Genomic DNA, 21,489 nt, shown 5'->3' on the forward strand with positions numbered 1-21,489 from the left:
TCGGTTATTAAGTAGCTTTTATGATCATCATAACACTTTATTAAGGGCGTTACTAGTAACGCCCGACCTTAATGCATTTAAAACCCTGCATAACTAAGGGCTGAAGGGATCCGGCGAACTCTATATAAGCCACCCCCCTCCTCAGTGTAAAGGGTTCACACCCCTGTAAACCATACACGCATAATCCAGTCGACCGCCTCCGGGCTCCGAGACGTAGGGCTATTACTTCCTCCGAGAAGGGCCTGAACTCGTAAACCTCATGTGCTTACAACTTCTCCATAGCTAAGATCTTGCCTCTCCATACTTACCCCCCTACATTACTGTCAGACTTAGAACCACGACAGTTGGCGCCCACCGTGGGGCAGGTGTTTTAGCGATTTGTTGGAGGAGTTGCGATCTTTTCCGATCTGAATCATCATGGTTTTCGGCGGAGTTTTGGTGGAGGGCCACGAGATCCGTCTCAGCGCGCTCACGTTCATCGCTGATGACTCCGCTTGGCTTCAGGAGGCTCCGCTCGACGTGGATGCACTCCCTGTCCGCGGGGCAACGCACTTTAGCGAGTGCGTCCGTGGCGTTCTCTTGCGGCAACCGTCGACCCCCTATCGGTCGGCTCCTGTGTTGTCCTCCCTCCCTGTTTACCGCCGGCGCAAGCGCTCCGGTCGGTCGAGACTTCAGCGGTGGGTGAGACACGTTGTGGCACACCAGTCGGCCACCCCTCAAGTCGCGGCGATCGAGCCCGATGAATCCCTCTACGGCATGTTCGATCTGTCGACTGGCTCCGCAAAGACCGCATCCGAGTGCGACAGCAGCGATCCGGCGGTGGAGGTTCTGATGGCCGATGGACCTCCCAGTCCTCCCGGTTTTCCCCGCACCGATGGAGGCGCGGGTGGTGGCGACCCGTCGCGTCCCCATGAGGAATATCTCCCCGAGCCTCTCACGTTGCTACAGAGAGAAGAACTTCGTCGCCGGAACATGGATGCAGTGCACACTCCTATCGTCGGAGAAACCCCCGAGGCTCGTGCCTTGGAGGACGCGCGCCTGGCAAACTTGGCCGACTGCACTCGACTGGAGAACCTCCAGCAAGCACTCGACGAGCGTGCACGACAACGGGTTCCCGAATCCAGTCGATGTCAGCTCTTCCCGCCCCCGCAGGTATATCGAACTCCGGTTCAGAATTTAGCAGCTGCAGCCCGAATAGCAGAGTCGATTCAGACTTCCCAGTCGGAGGCTGGTAGAGGCTTGCTGCAGATCAGAGCGTTACTCCGAGCAGCAGGAGACCAGAATTCCGCTGTTTCTCAGTCGCGGAACAGGATTCACAGCAGATCCGTTGCTGCAGACACAGTCCAGTCGGCTCATAGTCCGAGATCGCCCCCGAGGCATGAGGGACGTGGGGACCGGCGTAATTAGTACGGGAACCATGAGCAATATGATCACCGATTTGATCGTGATGACCGACGTCGAGTGCCCACCCCTCCCCCGAGGAGCGGGTCGTATGCGCCTCGACAACAGGATGACAGGCGCCCTCGTAGTGTTGGGCGAAGGATCCCAGTCGACTCCAGGGAGCCAGGCTTTGATGCGAGATCCATTCTCGTTCAAGGTTTGGTCGATAGGAACAGAACTCACCGAGAAGGTCACGACAGAGACGCACCTACAAGCAGCAGAGCACATGTTTCGGGGCCAGAGTGCTTTAGTAGAGCCATCAGGGCCGCTGTGATTCCTCCCAACTTCAGGTTGGCGACTGGAGTCAGCAAGTTCACTGGTGAGTCCAAGCCCGATACTTGGCTTGAAGACTACCGAGTGGCCGTCCAGATTGGCGGCGGCAATGATGAAGTGGCCATGAAGCACCTGCCTCTCATGTTGGAGGGCTCGGCCAGAGCGTGGCTAAACCAGTTAGCACCCAGCAGCATTTACACTTGGGAAGATCTCGCCCGAGTGTTTGTCACCACATTTGAAGGAACATGCAAGTGACCTGCAGGACTGACGGAACTGCGGTCTTGTGTGCAGAAGCTGAATGAAACTTTGAGGAATTACATCCAGAGATGGATCACATTACATCACACGGTAGAGAATGTGCCTAACCACCAAGCAGTCTGTGCCTTCAAAGAAGGCATCAAGTACAGAGAACTGGATCTGAAATTCGGTCGGACCGGAGATATGTCTCTGAATCGGATGATGGAGATTGCCACCAAGTACGCTAATGGTGAAGATGAGGATCGACTCAGGAGTGGTAAGATCAAGTCAGTCGCTCAAGAAACCAGAGGAAATTCCCATCGGAAACAGAAGCGGAAAGCCGAGCCAGCTGCTCCTGGGGAAGCCTTGGCTATAACCCAAGGAAAGTTTAAAGGGAAACCCAAAGGACCTTGGAACCCCAAGAAAGTTAAAGACCAGGACGGAAATGATGTGTTGGATTTGCCATGTCTCGTCCACACCAAGAAAGATGAAGAGGGTAATTTCATTTACCCGAAACATACCACTCGACAGTGTCGACTCTTGATAAGGAAAAGGAGTCGGACAAAGTTGAGGACAAGGAAGATAGTGACGATGGATACCCCCAGGTCAATGCCACCCTGATGATTTTTGCTGATGTTGAAAGCAAAAGTCGACTGAAAGTTATCAACTGAGAGGTGAATATGGTTGCTCCGGCGACACCCAGTTATCTGAAGTGGTCTCAGACTGCCATAACATTCGTCCGGTCCGATCACCCAACGCACATCGCCACCCCTGGGAGGCAAGCTTTGGTGGTCGACCCAGTTGTCGAAGGCACTCAACTGACCAAAGTCTTGATGGATGGTGGCAGTGGTTTGAACATATTATATGCTGAGACGTTGAAAGGGATGGACATTCCGTTGTCCAGACTCAGTACCAGCAACATGAGTTTCCATGGAGTCATTCCTGGGAAGAAGGCTGAATTACTCGGCCAGAATGCTCTTGATGTGGTTTTCGGGAATTCCAAGAATTACCACAATGAAAAGTTGACGTTTGAAGTTGTAGACTTCCAGAGTGCCTACCACGCTATTTTGGGCAGGCCGGCTTATGCACGCTTCATGGTCCGACCATGTTATGTGTATCTCAAACTGAAGATGCCTGGCCCCAAAGGTGTGATCACTATTACGGGCGATCGGAAGAAAGCGGAAGAATGTTTTCAGAAAGGTTCAAAGATCGCTGATGCTCAGATGGCAGTGGTGGAGCTGCAGGAATACCAGAAGACCGCAGACCCGAGTGATTTGTTATGAGCCAAGAAGCCCGCTACAGAATCAGCTTTTCAGTCGTCTGGCGAAACGAAGACAACTCACATCCAACTCATATCTCAACAACACTCGACTCCAAATAGGAAGAAGCGCTCATCCAGTTCCTCCGTGAGAACTGGGACATTTTCGCATGGAAGCCTTCTGACATGCCGGGTGTTCCCAGGGAGCTGGCTGAGCACCGCCTAAGGGTCGACTCAAAAGTAAAACCTGTCAAGGAACATCTCCAATGGTCCACCGTACAGAAGAGAAAGGCTATTGGCGAGGAGGTGTCTCGGCTCTTAGCAGCGGAGTTCATCCGAGAAATCTACCACTCCGAGTGGCTCGCCAACGTTGTCATGGTCCCTAAGAAGGACAAGTCACTTTGCATGTGCATTGCCTTTAAACATATCAATTGGGCCTGCCCGAAAGATCGTTTTCCTCTCCCCCGCATCGATCAGATAGTCGACTCGACTGCGGGATGAGCGACTGTCTTTTTTAGACGCCTATTCCGGGTACCATCATATCCGTCTGTATGGACCTGACGAGATCAAAACAGCTTTCATCACTCCATTCGGGTGCTTCTGTTATGTTACCATGCCGTTCGGCCTCAAGAATGCCGGAGCCACATTCATGAGGATGATTTAGAAGTGTTTGCTCACTCAAATCAGTCGAAATGTGGAAGCATACATGGATGACAGTGGAAGCATACATGGATGACATTGTGGTCAAGTCACGGAAGGGTTCCGACCTGCTGGCTGACCTTGCTAAAACCTTTGCCAACCTCGGGAGGTATGATATCAAGCTTAATCCATCAAAGTGCACATTCAGAGTTCCTGGCGGAAAATTACTCGGTTTTCTCATTTCCGAACGGGGAATCGACGCCAATCCAGAAAAAGTCGGTACTATACTCCAAATGAAAAGTCCTATGCGAGTGCACGACGTCCAGAAGCTTACTGGTTGCTTGGCCGCTTTAAGTCGATTCATATCTTGTCTCGGTGAAAAGGCATTGCCTCTTTACCGATTGATGAAGAAGTCCGACAAGTTTGAGTGGACTCCCGAAGCTGATGCAGCGTTTGCAGAGCTCAAAGCTCTGCTTTCCACCCAGCCGGTGCTTGCTGCCCCAATCAGCAAGGAGCCTTTGTTGCTTTACATCGCAGCCACGGGATAAGTCGTCAGTACGGTACTTACGGTCGAGCGGGAAGAAGAAGGAAAAGCCTTCAAAGTTCAGCGCCCAGTATATTATATTTCTGAAGTTTTGTCCCCGTCGAAAAGATATCCTCATTATCAGAAGCTTGTATATGGGATTTATATGACCACAAAGAAAGTTGCTCACTACTTCTCTAATCATTCCATTACAGTCGTCAGCGACGCTCCATTGTCAAAGATCCTGCATAATAGAGATGCAACTGGTCGAGTGGCAAAATGGGCGATTGAACTCCTTCCTCTAGATATCAAGTTCGAGGCAAAGAAAGCTATCAAGTCCCAGGCAATAGCAGATTTCGTCACCGAGTGGATTGAACAGCAACTGCCGACTCAGGTTCACTCGGAGCATTGGACCATGTTCTTCGACGGTTCCAAAATGTTGAATGGTTCCGGTGCCGGGGTGGTGTTGGTCTCCTCCCGAGGAGATAAGCTCAGATATGTTCTTCAAATCCACTTTGATTCCTCCAATAATGAGGCAGAATATGAAGCACTTTTATATGGGTTGCGCATGGCCATTTCACTCGGCGTCCGCCGCCTCATGGTCTATGGCGACTCAGATTTGGTGGTTAATTAGGTGATGAAGGAATGGGACATCAGAAGTCCAGCCATGACTGGTTATTGCAATGCAGTGAGAAAGCTGGAGAAGAAATTCGAGGGGTTAGAGATTCATCACATACCCCGACTGAAAAATCAAGCAGCTGATGATTTGGCAAAAATAGGTTCCAAAAGAGAAGCCATTCCCAGCAATGTGTTTTTGGAACACATCCACACACCATCAGTTCAGGAGGATCCCTTCACTGAAGAGGCCCTGCAGCCAAAAAGTGCCACGGATCCGGCTGAAGTCGAAGTTCCAACTGTGGTCGACCTGATCATGGAAGTCTTGGTCATCACTCCCGACTGGACAGTACCGTACATCGTGTACATCCTAAGGAAAGAACTCCCAGAGGACGAAGAAGAGGCTCGACAGATCGTCCGTCGATCCAAGGACTTTACAGTCATAAAGGGACAGTTGTTTAGAGAAAGCGCGACTGGAGTCAGTCAGAAGTGTATAACACCAGAAGAAGGTCAGATGATCCTTGACGATATCCACTCGGGGACCTGTGGTCATCATGCGTCCTCTCGGACCATTGTGGCTAAAGCATACCGAGCGGGATTTTACTGGCCAAGGGCCAATGAAATGGCAAAAGAGATAGTCGACAAATGTGAAGGATGTCAGTATTACTCCAATATGTCGCACAAGCCCGCGTCAGCTCTGAAAACCATTCCACTCGTCTGGCCCTTCGCAGTTTGGGGGCTGGACATGGTTGGACCACTGAAAACGGGCAGGAGCGGCTTCACTCATGTGCTAGTAGCAGTCGACAAGTTCACCAAATGGATTGAAGCTAAGCCTATCAAGAATCTTGATGCTTGCACTGCTATCAGTTTCATCAGAGAGTTGATATTCAGATATGGAGTTCCGCACAACATCATCACTGACAACGGGTCAAACTTCGATTCCGACAAATTCAGGGCCTTTTGCGCCTCTCAAGGCACACGAGTCGACTATGCTTCGGTCGCTCACCCTCAGTCGAATGGACAGGCGGAAAGAGCAAACGGCCTAATTCTCAAAGGACTGAAACCTCGATTGATGCGCAATCTGAAGCACGCAGCAGGTGCATGGGTTGACGAGCTTCCATCAGTTCTTTGGGGATTAAGGACGACCCCGAACCGATCGACCGGAAGAACCCCATTCTTTCTCGTCTACGGAGCCGAAGCAGTCTTGCCGAGTGACATGGTTCACAACGCCCCTCGAGTCGAGCTCTACTCTGAAGAAGAAGCAGAACAAGCCCGGCAGGACGCAGTCGACCTCCTGGAAGAAGAAAGAGAAATGGCCATGATCCGATCGACCATTATTCAGCAAAACTTGCGTTGATTCCATGCCAGAAATGTGAAGAGTCAAGCCTTCCAAGAAGGAGACTTAGTCCTCCGAGTGGATCAGCAGAAACCACACAAACTCGCTCCTACTTGGGAAGGCCCCTTCATAGTCACCAGAGTCCTCCACAATGGAGCGTATCACCTCTATAATGTCGATCGCCAGATTGATGAGCCACGAGCTTGGAATGCGGAGCTACTCCGCCCCTTTTATACTTGAATTCTCACTCGGATGAGATGTAATAAGAAAAAACTCCTGTAGTTTATTTATCAAAGACAAGAGCGTTATAATTTTCCCAGTGATTGTTATTGTTTTTGTTTGCATAAGAAATCCCCAAGTGGGTGGCTTAGCTGCGAATCCGCTTCGCCTAAGTTTGTAAAAATAATTTCCTACCGAGTGGTGACCCAGCCTCCCACTCGGGGGCTTAGCTGCGAACCCGTTTCGCCTAAGTATTTAAAAGTCCTACCGAGTGGAGACCAACCCTCCCACTCGGGGGCTTAGCTGCAGTCCAGTACTCGCCTAAGTTCTCTTACTCGGAGACTTAGCTGTAGTTCGGCACTCACCTAAGTTTGAAAAAATCCTACCGAGTGGAGAGCAACCCTCCCACTCAGGGGCTTAGCTGCAGTCCAGTACTCGCCTAAGTCCTCTCACTCGGAGACTTAGCTGCAGTCCGGCACTCGCCTAAGTTTGAAAAAATCCTACCGAGTGGAGAGCAATTCTCCCACTCGGGGCTTAGCTGCAGTCCAGTACTCACCTAAGTCCTCCCACTCGAGGGCTTAGCTGCAGTCCAGTACACACCTAAGTTTGAAAAAATCCTACCGAGTGGAGAGCAATCCTCCCACTCGGGGGCTTAGCTGCAGTCCAGTACTCACCTAAGTCCTCCCACTCGGGAGCTTAGCTGCAGTCCAGTACTCGCCTAAGTTTGAAAAAATCCTACCGAGTGGAGAGCAATCCTCCCACTCGGGGGCTTAGCTGCAGTCCAGTACTCACCTAAGTCCTCCCACTCGGGGGCTTAGCTGCAGTCCAGTACTCGCCTAAGTTTGAAAAAATCCTACCGAGTGGAGAGCAATCCTCCCACTCGGGGGCTTAGCTGGAGTCCAGTACTCGCCTAAGTTTTCTCACTCGGAGACCTAGCTGCAGTCCGGCACTCGCCTAAGTTTGAAAAAATCCTACCGAGTGGAGAGCAATCCTCCCACTCGGGGGCTTAGCTGCAGTCCAGTACTCACCTAAGTTCTCTCACTCGGAGACTTAGCTGCAGTCCGGCACTCGCCTAAGTTTGAAAAAAATCCTACCGAGTGGAGAGCAATCCTCCCACTCAGGGGCTTAGCTGCAGTCCAGTACTCGCCTAAGTTTTCTCACTCGGAGACTTAGCTGCAGTCCGGCACTCGCCTAAGTTTGAAAAAATCCTACCGAGTGGAGAGCAACCCTCCCACTCGGGGGCTTAGCTGCAGTCCAGTACTCGCCTAAGTTCTCTCATTCGGAGACTTGGCTGTAGTCCGGCACTCGCCTAAGTTTAAAAAATCCTACCGAGTGGAGAGCAAACCTCCCACTCGGGGGCTTAGCTGTAGTCCAGTACTCGCCTAAGTACGAAACACATCTCAATCCTCAAGGACGACGAGGTGCAGGACTACTGCCACCTTCTCCTGGGGAGCTTCGCCACAAATACAATGTGTGCTCCATCCCGCTCTGCAGTAACGAGGTGCGGGTCGACTGCCGGTTTCCCCTGGAGAGCTTCGCCACAAATACAACGTGTGCTCTCCGCAAGGACGACGAGGTGCAGGACTACTGCCACCTTCTCTTGAGGAGCTTCGCCGACCCGCAAGGGCAACGAGGCGCAGGTCGACTTCTTCCTTCTCCTTCGGAGCTGTGCTACAAATACAAAAGTTGTCTCGAATGAAGAACGAGTTCACTTGGCAGGGGATTCATGAAGATATTCAATGATAAACCAAGTTCGGATAAATCCTAAAGGTTCTGGACCACAAATCAAAGTGCTCAGGCATGTAGCTCGAAAGAGTTTAACGGTTACAAAAACCACTCGGCATTCCGAGGCAAATTTAAGGTGAGGCATAAAAGTTTGTTCACTCTGCGGGAGGAGGACTAGCAGGCTCGACGAACTCGTCTAAGTCGACGCCGTCGGTGATCCGAGTGGCTGCAGTGATGAAAGTCTCCATAAAAGATCGGAAGTCATGCTTCTGGGTGTTGGCGACCTTGATTGCTGCCAGCTTATCTTGTCGCACCTCCTTGCAATGGACGCGAACCAAAGACAGAGCCACATCAGCGCCACACCGGGTAGAAGACTTCTTCCACTCCTGCACTCGGTCAGGGATTTCGTTAAGTCGAGTCATCAGGGACTCAAGATCATTTTGGAGCATGGCCTCTGGCCAAAGTGCCGGGTCGATCCGTGACATGGCGACCTTCAGTCGAGCCAAGTAGTCCACGACACCGTTGATGCGGGATTCCAGTCGGAGCAGATTCATGGCAGTTTGATCTTTCATGTGAGAATTGATTGGATCCAAACCTGGTTCGATCCGCCCAGTCTCCTCCTCGAAGTCCTGGCAAAACTCTACATTCACGATCCAAGGATAAGTCAATTTTCATACGCTGAGTCGACACAAAAAAAATCAGTCGAAACAAAATGTGCACCTTCAAGCTTGATGAACAACTTCTTGGCAAGGCTCCTCAGATAGCTCTCTAGATCATCCCTCCTGCGAGCGATGCCTTCCATCTTCTCGCACAGGTTGAGGTTCTCCTTCTTCCAGCGCGAGCACTCCTTGTTGGCTTCGTTCAGAGCAGATTTCAGCTTGGTATTCTCTTCTTCCAACTGGCCGACCGAAGCCAGTTTCTGTTCAGCCAGAGCGGTCCTGTCGTCAGCCTCCTTTCGAGCAGCACCCAAATCCTGATCCTTCTTCACTAGAGCTTCTCTCAGTTTTTCTGTAAAGAAATGATGATTGATTCAGAAAGAGCAGAAAGGTACCCAAGCCTAAGACAGACTAGTCGACAAACTCGTCTTACCAGTGGCGCCGTCCTTGACCTTTTGCAGCTCTGTCTTGGCCAGCTCCAAGTCAAGGTTCAGTTGAATCTGCTGTTTCTCCAAGTCAGCAAAGCGAGCTCCAAGATCACAAGATTTCTGAAATCAAAGGGGAGAAGTTATTTTACAGCGAAAAATGACAAAGACGATAAGTACTAAGACTAGGATCAACTGCCCGCAGTCCACCATAGTCTCGGGGACTACACCTAGTGGGTGCACTTTGCGTTCCCCCGCCGGTTCTGATCCCACTCGACTGGCCCGCCGGAGTCGAGTGCAGGGAGTAAAAAAAAGTGGAGAGAAAGTAGAACTCAGACCACAGTCGACTGCCAGCAGTCGACCACGGTCTCGGGGACTACACCCAGTGGGTGCACTTGGCGTGCCCCAACCGGTTCTGATCCCACTCGACCAGATCAAGTGGAAGAGACAAACTACCAGTTCGGTTTACACTCGACAAAATACAAAGACTACAGTCGACTGCCAGCAGTCCACCGTAGTCTCGGGGACTACACCTAGTGGGTGCACTCAGCGTGCCCCCACTAGTTCAAAAATTCAATTGACGCACCCAGTGGGTGTACATATGCAAAGATTTTCGGAAAGAGTCTTCAGATAGCATATCCTAACAGAACAAGCGGCGACCAACTAACCTGAACGTTGCTCTGGAGAGCCGAGCTGGCATCATAGGCGGCCTGGCTGGCGTCCCGCACCGTCTTCATCTTCTCCATCATAATGCCCGCCTGGCGCATGGCTTCCTTGGCAGCATTCACTTCGTCCTCTGGGACATGATGGGTCGCAAAAACTGAAGGCGGGTCGACACGGGCCTGAGCAGTCGACGAGGAAGGCAAGGCACTCGACAATGGCACGGCGGAGGTAACAGAATCCCGATTGGCATCACCAGCGTCCTGAACGACTGGCTCCGCCCTCGGCGTCGATTGTGGCACCTCGCTCGCAGGAGCTTGCCTATTTTTCCTCGTCAAAGGCCTCTCGGGCTCTTCATCCTCATCATCAGGGAGCTCAATAATGTTAGGGGCTGTTCAAAGTTCAATCAACAAAATCGCATCACCCAATGGTACACACTGCAGTTGAATCGACCAAAATAAACACAGAATGGCAGAAATCATACCCAGATTAGAAGTGACCGCATCCTCCATCACCTCATCATCGTCCCTGTAAGCTGAGGTCCCGAAAGTAGCAGCGCTGCCAGCTCCAAAGTTCGTCCGGTTAAAACAAGAAAAACAAACAGCATAGGGCGTCGAGTGAAGATAAAAGGAAACACTCACGCAGAAGCGACGGGGATGTCAATCTTAATCTTCGGCAACGCCTTCCGAAGCTTCGGCTCTGCGACTTTGGGATGCTTTGACGCTTTTTCAGTCGGAGTTGGCAAAGAGGTCCGAGGACGCTTTGAAGACTGACCAGCTTGAGCAATCGCCTTTTCACGGGCGCTCGGTCGTTCTTGGTCAAGTTTGGACCGCCTCTCCCTGCGAGGAGGCGACTCGGCTTCTTCTTCGTCACTTGGATCGTCGCTTTCTTCGTCCCCTCCACCATCAGAATCCCATTCGCCACTGTCGCCGCCGCTCGCCTCTCCTTCCGGGTCCTGCTCCTGCTCTCCTTGGGCATTGAATACATTTCAATAATGGCCTGAAAGAAAGCAGGGAGAACAAAGTCAGTCGACTCAGTATAGGCAGCTGCGCGAGTGAATTCAGATTACAAATAAAAGCTCAGAATCAAACCTTCTCTGGTACGTGAGACTGGTCGAATGGAGGAACTCTCCTGGCTCCCCTGGGGTTGTCCTTGTTTCCGGTCATGCCCGACAGCCACTTCTCCAGTGTGTCGTCATCGACCTCCTCCGGGTGAATCTGAGTGGAGTCTTCAAGACCCGAATACATCCACATCGGATGGTCTCGGGCTTGAAGAGGATGGATGCGCCGCTGAAGGAAGACCTCCAAGAGATCCATACCGGTGACCCCGTCACAGATAAGCTGGACCACTCGCTCTACCAGCACCCTCACCTGCGCCTTCTCCTCCGGGAGAACCTTCAAAGGGGAGGGTTTCCTCACTCGGTCCATGGTGAAAGGAGGGAGGCCAGTCGACTGCCCTGGCGTCGACTGGTCATTGCAGTAAAACCAGGTCGACTGCCATTCGTGAACTGAGTCGGGAAGAATCATGGCCGGAAAGGAACTTTTCCCTCTCATCTGAACACCAAGACCCCCACACATCTGAATCACTTGAGTCCTCTCGTCACTCGGATTAGCCTTTTTCACCGTCTGGGAGCGACAAGTGAAACTGTGCTTGAAGAGGCCCTAGTGAGGCCGACAACCCAGGAAATTCTCACACAAAGAAACGAAAGCGGCGAGATAAATGATCGTGTTGGGAGTGAAGTGGTGGAGTTGTGCCCCAAAGAAGTTCAGAAATCCCCGAAAGAAAGGGTGAGGAGGCAAGGAAAATTCACGGTCGACGTGGGTGGCAAGGACAACACGCTCACCCTCCCGAGGTTGCGGCTCGGATTCCTTCCCCGGAAGCCGCGCCGATTCATAGGGGATCAGCCCTCCTTCGGCTAGGTCGTCGAGGTCTTCTTGGGTGATCGTTGAGCGGATCCAGTCGCCCTAGATCCAGCCCTTCGGCAGGCCGGTTCACGAGGAGGATCCGCCCCGACTGGTCGCCTTCCCCTTCGACCTCGTCGTCGCCTTCTTTGCCCGCTCCAGAGCCGCCGTTTTCTCCTTCCCCATCGTCGCCGGCGAGACGCGTATGGAGCGGTGGCGCTGGGGCGAGAGCGAGCGCGGCGAGGGAGCGTGGAGAGGAGAAGAGATAATGGAGACGCACTGTTCGAGAGACCCCGGTCCGACGCCTTATATGAGGCCGCTTCCGAGTGGCTGACTGGTAGGCCCGGGCGGCCCTGTCAAATCCCGTAACAATCGCGCGCGCGATACGTGGCGAAAAAGGTGGCGCGTGGATCGAGGCGGCTCCGCTCTATCGCATCCGATTACTGCGGCCTCTCCCGTCCCGTGCGCTTCCCAAAATTCGGATCCCGCGAAATTTGCGGGCAGCAAAACAACTTGTCAGACCGAAGATCTCCTCCGCACCGTCACTCGGAGCCTTTCAAGTAAAGAAACTCACTCAACAAAAAACAAAGAATGGATCAAAGCGACTGAAAAGGAGGTTGTTGTCATCACTCAGGTTCATCGATCCGAACCAGATATGCTCATGGCATGAAAAATGAGTCGGGGAAATTCTCAACTCCTTCCCCACTCAAACCTCGATCCATTCGGGGGCTAATGATGAAGCTATGTACCTAGGGTAGGGTCATGGACCTGTCCAAACTGCCCTACCCAAGGACATCTCTAGAAGAAATCACCTTTCAATCGACTTGGAAGTGTTCCACTCGACAGACTCGGAGACACTCGACCAAGAACCAATCACTCGACCAAGACCAAACCACTCGACGGCCAGGAGACCTAAAGGCACTCCGCACGCTAACGGTCGGTTATTAAGTAGCTTTTATGATCATCATAGCACTTTATTAAGGGCGTTACTAGTAACGCCCGACCTTAATGTATTTAAAACCCTGCATAACTGAGGGCCGGAGGGATCCGGCGAACTCTATATAAGCCACCCCCTCCTCAGCGTAAAGGGTTCGCACCCCTGTAAACCATACACGCATAATCCAGTCGACCGCCTCCGGGCTCCGAGACGTAGGGCTATTACTTCCTCCGAGAAGGGCCTGAACTCGTAAACCTCGTGTGCTTACAACTTATCCATATCTAAGATCTTGCTTCTCCATACTTACCCCCCTATATTACTCTCAGACTTAGAACCACGATAGTACTCACGCGAGTGAACTTCCCGTCGCAAAAAAACTGCACGCCGTGTTTTTTTCGATATTGTTTTCGCTCTAGTTTTTGAACCGTTTATTGGAACAAGGCGTATAATATACCGTTGGAAAGCTATGGATTAGGCGCAACTTCGCCATGTTGACCACTTTTTGAGATTCCACACAATTTAAGAGCAGTTTTGAAAATGGTGTGTCCCATGACGAGTGGCAGCGAGCGTTTTCCGCGATTTCTTCTAAACCGCTCATCGAAATGAAGCAAATGATACACCCTTGGAAATATATCGCCGAGGCTCATCTTTTATATATGTATTATTTTCTCTAATTCATTATGGTTTAAGAGCAATTTTGAATTTCTTAAATCGCGAAATTCTGTTTTTGAATTTTTTTGAATTTTTTGGTACTGTTTTCGCTCCAATTTTCTAATCGTTTGTCGAAACGAGGCGTATGATACGCCATTGGAAATCTACGGACAAGGCGCAACTTTCATATGTTGAAATGTTTTTGAGATTCCTTACGGTGTTTAGTTAATTTTGAAAATCATGCGGCTGACGTCGAGAGGCAGCGTCTGTTTTTTCACGAAATTTTTACGAACCGCTGGTCGGAATAATTCAAATCATACGCCGTTGTCAAGATACCGACGAGACGCAACTTTTTCATGTAGAACACTCTCTCTAATTCCTTACGGTTTAAAAGCAGTTTTGATTTTACCGAAAAGCGGACACTCTGTTTTTCGCGAGACCAAAATCGTCGTATGTACTACATCGGACAGAAGAACGCACTGCTTCAGACAAAATACCGCAGTGCATCAGATGGGCAAGTGCCCTGCATGGTTTCTTTTTGTTTAGACGTATTTTTTCTCGGACGAGGAAAGAAGAACGCACTGCTTCAAACGAAATACCGCACTTCATTAGATGGGCAAGTGCACTACATGGTTTCTTTGTTTAGACGTATTTTTTCTTGGACGGGGAAAGAAGAACGCACTGCTTCAGACGAAATACCACACTTCATTGGATAGACAAGTGCACTGCATGTTTTTTTTGTGGAACGTAAATTTTCTCAAACGAGGTGCAGGGCACTTCACGCCGAGTGTTGGTGAACCGCAATACTACGAAAAGTGAATCTCAAGACTACCAAATTTTCCCAAACAAGGTGGAGTGCACTTCACGTCGGGCGTTGGTAAACTGCAATACTATGTAAAGTGAATCTCGTGACAACCGTAAACGGACCGCGACACTACCCAAAGTGAACAACGTGAGTTTTTTTTCAAAATTTAATATTTTTTATGTGTAGTCCCGGCGAATGGACCGCAATGACTAATCAAGTGAACTACATGTAACGAGAAGTGAGCTTCTTCCGAGGTGTTTTCGTTTCGGATCACCACGTGAACCACGAAGAAGTTTTATTGTGAAATTCATGAGAGAAGAAAGTGAGCTTCAGAACATACATATCCATTCATTATTTTGCTACAGCCACACTCACATCCTTAATCCTTTTTTCACACATAGTGATCAACAAAGCTATACACAATGAACTCCATCCTATGAAAAAATAGTGTGTGAGCCGGGCGGGGAACCTAGCTGAACTGGACCAGACCATGTCCAGTGGCAAACCACGTTTTTTTTCAACCCCAGGATGCAATCCCAACATCGCCAGAATGTACTGCACATGCGCTCACTGCCGGAGTGGCAAAGCTTAGTGAACTTCAAAGATGTTTATACTTCAAAGATGTTTATACCAAACATTTATGCAATGCACTGCAACACACATCTAGAGAATTGCAAACAATATTAAAAAAGAAAGGCTCTATAGTCCACGGACTCACACGCGAATTACACCGAGCACAAAGTTAACTGCAAGGATACTCTTCAAAAGCAAAAAACAAAACTACTGGGGGAAAACAACACTTGGTCATGGGACGGAGGCAACCTGTGGTCAGGGGAAGCATCAATGATACAGAGCCAGCGGAGGCCACCCGCGACGACGTCAACAACCTTGCTTGCCGCACCGCCATCAGCTGCTTTGCTCCCATACCTAAGCGCCGCGACACATGCAAGCGAGCTGCAAACAAATTTTCATGGGATGAGGCCGGCGGACTGCATCAACTGTCTTTTTCGCAAAAAAGAGTAAAATGAACCTCAATAGAAAAACTAAAGTGGACCGTATTTGCACTTTAATTTGTCTTTAGTAGAACACAAAAAAAACACAAATCTCATCGACGGGAATAGCAAACTGCAGTGTAGTGATTTTCTTCCGAAAATCAAAAAAGTGAACTGCAACAACCTCAAACACTGGCGTGGTTGGATGTTCGTCGGTGGGGAGAAGAAGTAGGGGAGTCCCGTGCACCGGCACCAGCACTGAACCGCATCACGCATGCCGCCGAGCTGCACGGCGACGGTCGCCGGACTGCAGAGGGGAGAGACAGCGTTGTTGAAACAAATGAGTCCAAAAGAAGAGATCGTGGGGTAGGAGTTGGATCTGAGGTGGAGATGCTCATCGGAGGCCTCACCGGAGATGAGAGATGGAGGCTGCCTGGTTTCCTCCTCAGCCCCGGCGGATAGGTGCGCGACGGGGCACCGGTGGTGGTGTAGATCCAGGTGGTGATGGCCTGAGACGAGGATGATGATGATGTGGCCGGGCCAGGGTGCATCCTCGCGTGGCCCGATAGCCGACAAGGACGGTGACGCAGAGGCGCGGGAGGAAGGAAGGACGGAGACGCGGATCCGGTGGCTGGCGGGGGAGTGGCTCGCGTTGTGGTCATGCAGGGGGGGCAACTGACGGATGGATCCTGCGGCGGGGTTGGTCATGGCTGTGCAGGGGGCGGTTGCCGGCCCGATCCATTGCCAGGAGGCACGCTGGAGGCGGTAGCCAGACCGGACTGATCACCGGGAGTTCAGCTGGCTGGGCATGCCTCGGATCTTGCTGGATCTAGGAGCCCGCGAGGAGCAGCTCGGCAAGGTGGGGCGCACTGCCGGAAGGAGGACGGGGTGGTCAGGCTTGCGGGTTACGGTGGCGGGGCGACAGAGGAAGGCGGCTGGGGTGAGGTACGGCGGTGTAGTGGCTCCGGTGGGGCGCGATGCGGCGGACAAGATGGGGAGGGTGGGGCATGGCGGCACTAGGGCGGGGGTGCGGTGGCGCTAGGGTGGGGAGGGGCAGAGGAAGAAGGTGGTTTCGGGGGGATGGGTGGCGGGGGAGGCGCCTGGTTCCTTGGGGTGGGGGAGGTGTCCGGCGGAGAGAAGAAGGTGTTAGCAGAATAAGGCCACTGTTATTAGAATAAGGTCTTAAAGGGTGTTGTTAGAATAGACCCACCCTATATATTCGTGTTCTGTCCTCTATAGCATTTACTTATAGCTATGTCTTCATGATTGAATTTTTATTGATCTAAGTGAATATGATCGGACCGTAACCTCTTCTGTGCTTCTAACTCAAATTCTATCTATCCAAGTAATATGCATTCTATTGAAACATGTCTTTTGTCTTCTCTGAGTCCTTGTAAGCAGCTCACCGCGGTCCTTCGAATGTGTTGCATGCATGCCATGTGTCCTTCTAATGTGAACCGCCAGGGGCACCTGTGTAATTGCGCTGTGCCATCCCTGCCCTTATAAATACACAACTCACCGTGGTCATTATCTCTTCTCCCACCTCTCCACCTCACACAAACCCTAGCGCCTCTTCGAGCTCGTGTCGACGCCGGAGACGAAGTGCTTAGCTGTCGCAACTTCTTCGACGCCGTCCTCATGCCGGCCGCGGACCTCGTCCTCTCCGCCGCCGTCGTAGGCGTCTTCCACAGCTAAGTTACGGCGTGGGAGATTGAACTGCTCGGTCTCTCTCTCCACCTCATCTAGCAGTTCATCAAGCGGTAATTAAATCTTACTTTTTACTGCCCTTTAGATCCGTCAGATCCATCCACTTCAACCAAAAGTGGTTTCCTCACTTCCAAATATGGATCCATCCTTATCTGCATCTCATATAATGCCAAGTATATTTACTTATGATCCATAACTAGTTAGATTCCTCGCTTGTACTAATTCATGGATTCGTACAAATCTGGAACCGACTCTCTTTAAATAAGTGAATGTCTTTGTGCTATGAGGTCAATGTATTCAAACTGATTTATCTTCAAAATCTTCTGAGAATGCATATGACCTCTTCCCCTTCCCTCGCATCTCTAATGCTATCACAGGTACATGTCCGTGGGAGAATCCCTTGGTTCTCATAGTCTGCATTCATTTGCAGAGTTCTTACAGCGTCATATTCACTCACCTGAAGCCAGTTCATGTTTGACCAGAAAGAGGAAGCCATTCACTGTCTTGAAGCCTTTCAATCTCATTAATGCTTGGATCCGCATTGTACAAAATTTGTTGACCGACCATCAGCTTCAACCTCTCTGGCAGTAGCCGAGGAGTGTTTTCCTACTTTATAAAGCCGTTATAAGGGCAAAGATTTATGGAAACATGGCAATCCGGCCATACGGTTTTATAAACAAAGGTACATAGAGAGATATGTTATATTACGTTTTAACGTAAGAAACATCTTCCAAAGAAAATTGCCCCGCTATCAGTTCCTTTCTTTGGGTCGTCATGCTTATCATGATCATGAAACCTCACCTCCAATCAATGTGGGAGGAAAATATTGAGGATTTAGTTCGGGGGAAGTTCCCAAACTCTATGGTATTAATGAACCAAAATTTTCACTTCCATCGTTGCCGACCAATGTGATCCTTTAAGATTGCTAGCTTTCGGCATCACCCAGTCTGAGGTACTTACTCGGATGACCCGGTAGTAACAATTGCAGAGGTGCTCCCTTTACCACCTAGCCGAACAATCGGGAACGTAGGGGTAACCACAGGAGCCAGGCAACCCAGCTTGGCCAAAATCTTAAGTTAAATTGATGCATATTTATGGCTTTATAACGATGATTGCGAAAGGAGGCCCTCGTATATTAAATACAAACGTCGATGATATGTTTATTTTGACACCATTGCGATCGTTTATCATTTGAAAGTGGCCCATCGTCGGCTTCCACCCCGTTTGTAGATGCTACGCAGGGTGTTTTCGCAATAACAAAACAACCCTTAGCCGATGTCTCGATGCCCGAAGGCGGTTGTGTTAGCGGAAACGAGGCAATCAGATATGCGGGCTTTATAAGTTTCACTTAGTCATAGAAGCTTAAAGTTGGGAGGCCAGTTACTAGCCCCTAGTAAGTGTTCGGCGACAGTCGAGGTCAAGCCGTAAATACTTCGGCCAATGTTATGAACGGGCCGTCATTTAACATGGGGTGACCTCTATCCATCTTATAATTTAATGCAGCCATCGGATCGCTGACCAGTTTACACTTATTGTGACAGTCAGTTTTCGGCTTTCTCCGCTGAGGCGCTTAACCATGCTAGCTGGAAGCACAATCACAGTGGTTCTCCCTTTGCACACCTAGCCGAACAAAGTGGAACATAGGAGGCAAGCACAGGAGCTGGGCAACCCAACTATTGACCAAAGACACCATTCAAAACAGATGCATATAAAGCAATACCCGAAAATGTTTTGCCGAATCTCTAACGGTGTCCGGCGTTGCACTGCGATACTTATGCTGGAAACACACAAGTAGTTTAAAAGTGCCATAGGCTTAAAAACCAAAAGACTTATGCGGAAACTCCACGTCCGAACTAAATAAGTCAATTGGTGCCTATCCGAAACTTGGTCTAAAATTTTTTTGTGCTTCTGTAGTGCTTTAACATGACATATCCGATCTCAAGACTGAAAGTGGGTCAAGATCGGACCCAGGCTATCCGGCTATTGACCACACACTCGAGTCGAGGAAGGCGTGATAGAAAAAAACTTTGCAATGAACAAGAAGAAAACACATTTATTATAAAATGGCTCATGTAAATTTAAGAGCCCCCAGCTAACATGGGTAAAGGGAGTTTCTTTTAACAAACAACTCACATGAGTACAGTCGAACCGAACACAAATTAAAAGTTTAAAACTTTGAGCATGAAAGCGACTTAGCTGGTTAATGTGCTCTGTGTTGATGATGAGGTTCGGACTTATGGCGGGACGAAGACATAGACCTTGGCCTGGCCGAGGTCCCAGCCCCCAAGTCGGCTCCGGAGTGTCCGATAAAAGAGCTCAGCTTGACGAAGTGGCGACATAGCGCGGTTGACGTGTTGAGGAGCTGCCCCCGGTCCAGCCGAGCTGACGAAGCTGGTCGGCTGATGATGCCAAAGTCCCCGGAGTAGGTTTGATGAAGAGATGGCAAAGCCCCCGGTCCAGTCGAGGTGACGCGGTAGGTCGGTAAGGCGACGACGGAAACCCCACGTCAGCACATCGGTATGCCGAAGTGACAGCGCTGCCCGACCCGAATCATTTACCTGTGCACAGAAAATAGTGCAAGCCAAAGATAATAGTAATAATAAAAAATTGTAGCATAATGAATAATTTATGCAAAGTGAGCAATAAAAAAAATATGGCCCGTGTGCCGGACACTCGATGAGGTAAAGCTCTTTCAGCGATGCCGAAATCCCTGAGGCAACTGAACATGTCGGTTTGGCAATTCGACCAACATGGTGATCACGCGAGCCAATTTACGCCGATTGGGACGACGACGTCGGCTTGCCGAAGTGACCGTGTGACGAAGTCGAAGTCGATTACGGAGGCGTCGATATAAGTTAGAGTTTGAGGGACGACGGTGTCAAAGCGATACGCCGATGCTGTGGCGAAGTCTCAATGCATGGCGTAGACCGTGTCCCACCGACAGTGTCCATTGATCTGTTGATAAGAATGCAGGCTCCAAATGGCAAAATAATTAGCCTACTCTTGATCATACATGTGCTAGTTCATAAGAGGCGTAGATCATTAATTATAAAACATGAAAACTAGATGAAGAAACAAACTACTAGTCCAAAGCGCAGACTACCATCATGCAAAATTAAGTAATGAACATAAAAAGGGAAATGGTAACATCCCCCTGTACTACCGCAGTCCGTGTTATGGCTTGAATTCGACATACTGAGACGTGCGGCTGCTGCTAAAATTTTCTCAATCTGATCCGATCACACAAGTTGATCAACAAAGGCAGGATGGTGATGTCGGCAAGCCTAGGCAACTACGCGACCCAACTGGAATTGATTTTCTGCGCTCACAAAATAGTGCAAGCAAGAAATAATAATAATTGAAAGAAAGAACAGAAAAAAAAGGTGCATAATTAATTTATGCGAAGTGAATAATCTGGCAAAATACAGCCTCAGCGTCAAGGTTGGTTCGACAGAGTTCCAGCGCGTAGGTCAAAAATTTATTGGTTGGCCGAGGTGGCGGCGTCTAGCGTCGTTTGAGTATCTCTGCAAAAATAATGCAATACAAACGAGAAAAGAATATATTCTATGTGTAATAATTTTACACGTTGAACAAATAGCAAGGAAAAATAGAACCTGTTTGATTGCGATGACTGTAGCAGTCAGGGGGTCTGGAGGACCAAAGAAAAATAAAAGGAATCGATCCATACTGGACTAGTAGTCTAGTACCAGATCGCTTTGATCTTCCCATAAAGATTCATCAATACGTGAGTGATGCTAGTTGAACTAGTAGAGTCATTGACTAGACATTGGGTACTGTGCCGCCGCCGCTGCACACTAATACTCAATAGGGTTAGTAGTACTTTTAGTCTAAGCACTTATATCTAGAAAAGGTAGTGAAAATCCCACGGCCGACTAGAGGCCGAATTGAGAATAGTAAGAGAAATGAATCTTCCTGGTATACGCGACCGCTGAACAGAGTTCGGGTTGGCGTACTGCTCTGCAGGGTGATCGTTCGCCGGCCAGACTGCGTCCTTCTTTTTTACTATTTGCGCCGATCTATGCATGAATCCAGCTTGCTGCTGCTTGTGAGCGCGCCCGTCAGCCGGTCAGAATCTCCAATGACCGGAGACACATCCTCACAAGTTGCGCCTCTTGCTGGTCTGTCGTAGCAGACTTTGAACCCGATGTAAAGCCCGGCATGAAATTTTCTTGACTCCGGTCTAGCTGTATACAAAGTAGCAGAAGTAGCAGCCGACCCCAAAGTGCACGCTACAAAACTAGCACTAAGGGATTAGTACTTGTTCACGTATGTGTTAAGAGGAATTAATAGCCTGACCATGGCAGCCTTGACACTTAAAAAATTAAAGGAAAAGGAGGGAGTCTCCCTGGATGGTTTTTGCCGTGCAGGAGCGTCCTCGGCTCTACCGCCTGGTACGGGCGCGCCCTTGCCCTGGTCGATCTCTATGGACACGCCGCGTTTGCCTGATCTTCTGATCTCCAGCGAGGCAG

The 21,489-nt window shown here is 50.0% G+C and overlaps 1 long non-coding RNA gene across 1 annotated transcript; it reads right to left on the bottom strand.

Moving 5' to 3' along the window:
- Positions 1-14,964: 14,964 nt before the first annotated feature.
- On the bottom strand, positions 14,965-16,349 carry LOC125548351 (uncharacterized). Its single transcript, XR_015599710.1, has 3 exons — positions 15,703-16,349; positions 15,477-15,599; positions 14,965-15,254 (listed from the first exon to the last, which is right to left on the bottom strand). It is a non-coding gene; the product is annotated as an uncharacterized LOC125548351 (long non-coding RNA).
- Positions 16,350-21,489: the final 5,140 nt, after the last annotated feature.

The sequence above is a fragment of the Triticum urartu genome, chromosome 3A, assembly GCF_056163025.1.
Source record: "Triticum urartu cultivar PI428250 chromosome 3A, HENAU_Tu73, whole genome shotgun sequence".
NCBI classification, from domain to species: domain Eukaryota; kingdom Viridiplantae; phylum Streptophyta; class Magnoliopsida; order Poales; family Poaceae; genus Triticum; species Triticum urartu.